The sequence below is a fragment of the Zonotrichia leucophrys genome, chromosome 7 (genome assembly GCF_028769735.1).
Source record: "Zonotrichia leucophrys gambelii isolate GWCS_2022_RI chromosome 7, RI_Zleu_2.0, whole genome shotgun sequence".
NCBI lineage: Eukaryota > Metazoa > Chordata > Aves > Passeriformes > Passerellidae > Zonotrichia > Zonotrichia leucophrys.
The window spans coordinates 3,352,509-3,357,648 of record NC_088177.1 but is presented as its reverse complement, the minus strand read 5'-3'; the positions used below and the strand labels follow the sequence as shown (position 1 = coordinate 3,357,648).

Genomic DNA, 5,140 nt, shown 5'->3' with positions numbered 1-5,140 from the left:
CCCTGGAAGTGTCCAAAGTCAGTTTGGATGGGGCTTGGAGCAATCTGGGATAGTGGAAGATGTCCCTGCTCATGGTAGGGGGTTGGAATAAGATGAGCTTTAAGGTTCCTTATAATCCAAATCAGTCCATGATTCTAAGTTTTGCAGTTTTCTTGACATGAACTCATTTCTCTTTCCTCCAGGGCAAGGGGGCTGTAGATGGAGATCTCCATAACGAGACCACTGGTGCAAGGGACATCTGCCTTGCCTTCTCTGTGTGTGTCATATTTAACCCCCTGGGAGGAGAGGTGATGTACCAGAGAAAACAGAATTACCTCATTCAGAGCAAAACTTTCTTAGAGAGACAGAGTTTATCACTATGGATTTTTCTGATACGGTTAAGCACAGGAAAGATGCTGAGATGGATCAAAACCTTCCTTCCCTGGGAGTGGTACAATGTGGTTTCCATACTGGTTTTCCTCTAATATTTTCATTATCAAAAATATCCTTCCTTTGACAAGCTGTTTGAAACCCTACGGATTTATTTCTTGTTTACATTATGAGTTGCACAAATCAAACCCTACAGGATTGGATCAGAGGATAGCTTTCCACTGACTCAGATTAAGGGATAATGGGAAGTCCCACTGGCCTGGGACACTTGCGAGATTCATCTCTTGAGCTTCTTGTGCTTCAGGTTGGTACCTGACACAGACTCCTGGTCCTGTGACTTTTACAATTCCAGTTACTCTTCCTGGTGCCATGTGAGGGCCTCCCCTGCATTCCTGTGTGGGACCGGTTTGTCCCCTGATTTTGTACTCTTGTGTGAAATGAAAACTCAAGAGTTACTTATGGTATCTGAGAAGCAGCCAGGCTGACAGCAACCTCTGCTTTTAGAGATTCAAAGGGAGCTCTCAGCCTCCTGCTGCTCGACCTGACCTCCCTCAAACACTCCCCTGATGCTGCTCCCTGCCTTCCTACAGCTGAGGTGGGGATCAAGCCACTTTCACCCTTTCACAACTCCATCTCACATCTGTCCTCTCCAATATCACTTGCAGGTGCTTTGAGAAGACCCACACACACTTCAGGCTGCCTTTTTCCTCCCCGCTTTGCTCTGCTCTGAAACAGGCTGCCCTGTACATTGGATCTGCTCCTCGAGTGCCCCTCTTCAATAAAGCCCAGGTGTTCCTGCAGGCTGCTGTCCCACTGCCAGGCTTGTGCTCTGCACAACACCCTGGCGTGGTGATGGAAGAGTTAATGATCTCCCCGCCTGCTGCTGGGGGATTATTCAGCACACCAGGTGCCTGCTGCACTCTCACTGGCGAGGAGAGCCTGGGAACAGGGAGGAATCAGGGCTGCAGCTGTGTGAGAGAGGGGCCTGGGAGCTGCTGAGACACTCGGCATCTCCCTGGGACCCTGTGCTCTTACACAGACACAGGGCATGGGCTGAGCAAACCCCAGCCATCCAGCACCCCCTTTGTGGCTGCACAGCACTGAGGGGCTCACCAGCACCCTCAGAGTCTGCTGGCACTCAGATTTGGGCAGGTGCTCATCACCACCTTTCACCTGTTGCTTGTAAAGCCGTTCTGCTCAAGTACAAACACTTCCCGTGGCTGTGGGGAAATATAAATGTTGCTGTGACTTTTAGTTCCTCTTATCTTCACAAGAGTCAGACTTCAAGATACCTAAAAGCTCTTATTGCTCTCCTTAGGTTCTCTTCTCCAAGTGAGGCTTCCTCTTCCTTCAAACACAGTTTGATTTTGGAGTTTTTCGGTGGATTTTGTGGGTTTTTTTCTCTAAAAAATACATAATTTGATACCATAAGTAACTGCATAGCAAAAGGTTGGGGTGGGGAGCAATTGTCCCAGGAGACCAGGAACTCCTTTCGCTGTCCAAAACATGGTTGGACATCAGGACATCAGGATGTATTTCTGCACTGAAAAGGTCATTAAGCATTGCAAGGGGCTGCCCAGGGAGCTGTGGAGCCCCTGGAGGGGTTCCAGGAACCTCAGTGCTCTGGATTAGTTGTCAGGGTGGTGTTTGGTCAAAGATTGAATTTGATGATCTTGGAGGGCTTTTTCAACCTAAACAATTCTGTGATTCTTTGATCTTTGTAACCCTTTGCTCCATCACAAGCTTTCCACTGGTCTGAGAGGCTCCTGCCCTTCTGTGCCCTCATTTCAAGAAGGATATGGCTTTGTACCACTAAAAGAGGTACACAAGGGAAAGGAGAGCTGGCAATGACTCTCTTTAGGATGTTCCTCTGACTCTTTATGCTCTAGGAAATGAAGGAGTGGGAGGAACACACTTGGTGCAAGCATGCCTACCTGCGACCCCACACTTGTGCAGCAGGTCCCTGTGGAGCTTCCTTCATGCCCCTGATGATTTACAGGGGAATTGGCAGCAGGAAATGCAGCTGGGAAAAGTCTGCTATGCTACAAAATAAAGTAAGTTCTGTATATGTCTAAGGGGATGGGCCTGGGGTCTGAGATGGCACATTAAAAAAAAAAAAAAACAATAAAAAAGTTCTACATGCTGAGAAAACAGACATCTGGTCATCTGGGACCAAAATCTGATGTTGTTCTTGAGCTGGTGAATAATTCAAAAGGCCAAACTGATATTCAAATAGCAAAGTGTGGGCATAGAACCTCTCACTTCCCAATGCACCTGCTGTGGGTATGCCATTGTTCTGGATGGCCAGTGCAATTCCAGGGACACAAAGTGCTGGGAAAAAGACAGGAAATCTGTTTAAATACACCCCAGAAATGATGAGCTGCAGGAAAGGTATTTAAAGCTTAAGAGAGTTTGGCAGAGTGTCTGCTGCTGTTATCCCCTTCCTTCCTTGGTCCCAGCTCTCTGCCGTGTTAAAGCGAGCAGGAGAGGTGGCCCTGTCAAGTTTTCAAAAGGCAGAATACTGAAAAGGTCAGAGTAGTAAACTATGACAGAGCATGTAAGTCATTATCATTCTAATATTGCCTCTGTAATGAGAACGAGAGCAGAGAAAATTATTGTGAAATACATTGTAAAACTTGGGAAAACGTAGTTCTGTTGCTGCCTAAGTTCTTTAATGACAAGTAGATTCTATGTGTGTCTTTATATACGTGCTCTGTAGCTTGAAGGAGGCTGAAAGAAGAAGATTTGTGGCAATTTCCATCGTAATTATTCATTTTTCCCCCAACCATAAGGAAAACTCACTGTGCTGCAAGGTTGGGAGAAACTGAATCAAACTAAAAAGCTTTGGGATTTTGATTTTTTCTTTGTTTGTTTTGTCTGTTGTTTGTTTTTATTTAAGATCTGTCAAAACTTTGGCATTAATTCCTGACATTGGAGTAGCACAAAATTGAGGGTGAGGTATTTTTACTATATCTAGGTCCATGTAACTCATAAAAGTCCCATGCTGTATAATTTTATTGCTGGACTAGTTGCTAGAGATGTTTCTTTTGCAAAAGTTTGGGTGACTGAAAACTTACACAACCTTATAGATTCATGAAGACAAAACAGTCAAAAAATGGTGACATTGGGAGTGCCAACTGGTAGAAGAGCTCATAGCAAAATAAAAATGAGATTGAAGAAACACCTGTGGAGGTAAGTCCCAATTAATTCTGGGTGTTTGTTTATGGGGGATTGCTGTGCTGAAATAAATCCCTCGGACCCACTCTCCATCCCTGCAGGGGGACACCAGGCCACGCAAGTGATGGGAACAGAAATGTCCTCAAGTTGTGCCAAGGGATATTAGGTGGATATTAGGGAAAATTTCTTTACTGTCAAGTGGTCAAGCATTGGAACAGTCTGCCCAAGGCAGTGGTGGAGTCCCAATCCATGGAGGGGTTTAAAAGCAGTGTAAAAGTGGCACTTGGGGACATGGGTTAGTGATGGCCTTGGCAGTGCTGAAGAATGGATGGACTCAATGATGTTAAGGGTCTTTTCCAAGTTAAGCAATTCTATGTTTCTATGCTTCTGTCTTATTCTGACAACCTGCAGCCTTTTATGCACTCAGAGGTTTAAATAAAGTGGATTATGGGTTGATTTCTGTAAACCGTGGAAAACTCCACTTGACTGGGTTTACAAGCTGGCTTTTGTCAGCTTGGCTTTCTTTGATATCTGAGACTGCAAATGAAAATACAAAATGGAATGAAAGTTGTACCAAATGTGCAATGTGTAGTTTATACCAAGGAAGATGGCATTTCTGGGTGAGCTGTACACATTCAGGGCTTTGATCTTCAGGTGAGAGAAGCCACAGTCAGAAAATGCTCATGGCATTTCAAAACTAAATTGTGATCACAGGAAACACCTGTGATACGTTCTGGCTCAGGTAATTCAGAGAGACAGAGGGAAACAGACTCTTTGCTCATCTAGTTCCATGGGTGGGGACACCTTCCACTGTGCCAGGTTGCTCCAAGCCTCAATGTCCAATTCCGGGGATCCAGGAGATGCCACAGCTTCTCTGGGCACCCTGTGCCAGGGCCTCTCCATCCTCACAGAGTAGAATTTCATCCTAATATCTAATCTAAACCTGGTCCCTTTCAGTTTGAGGATGTTCTCTCTGTCCTATCCTTCCAGCCCCTTGTAAATAGTCTCCATTTTTCTTGTAGGTTCCCTTCAATACTGTAAGGCTGAAATTAGATCACCTCAAAGTGGTTTTTTGTATAGACCCATGACAGTGGCTGTCTTGAGTAGGGCTGAATGTCCCTGGTGGGTTGGACTGAAGGTCCCCCAAAAGCCACTGCAGCCTCTGGCAGTGCCCATGAAATCAGGACAAGGGACACCTCCTCGGATTTCCTTGAAACACTTTTCTGGAAAGCAATGATTCAAGATGGCTTTTGTTGGGAACATCTGGGATTTGGTTTCAGGCTCAGCTGCAGTGGATGTGAGGAAAAGTGTCTTCACGGTTAATTTTGAGCTTATGCGACAACATTTAACGGGGCTGTTGAAATGTTTAAAAGATGGCACGCACAGAAGTGTTTGTGGCTCCTCAGTTGGTGAACAATCTGCCCTGACCACAGCATGAACTTGATTTATGTGAGAGGGCTGATGTGCCACAGGACAACAGAAACCCCTTGATCTCAAGGTTTTCTGGTTTTGGCAGGGTTTGCACAGGAACAAAAAACGTGTGAAAGTCTGTGAGCTGCTTGGCTTTTGCAGGGGGTTCTGAGAAACCAACTCT

General features: G+C 45.5%; 1 long non-coding RNA gene across 1 annotated transcript; it reads left to right on the top strand.

The window, feature by feature from the left end:
• Positions 1 to 2,310: 2,310 nt before the first annotated feature.
• On the top strand, positions 2,311 to 3,783 carry LOC135450369 (uncharacterized). The gene is made up of 3 exons (XR_010441050.1): positions 2,311 to 2,423; positions 3,459 to 3,561; positions 3,648 to 3,783. It is a non-coding gene; the product is annotated as an uncharacterized LOC135450369 (long non-coding RNA).
• Positions 3,784 to 5,140: the final 1,357 nt, after the last annotated feature.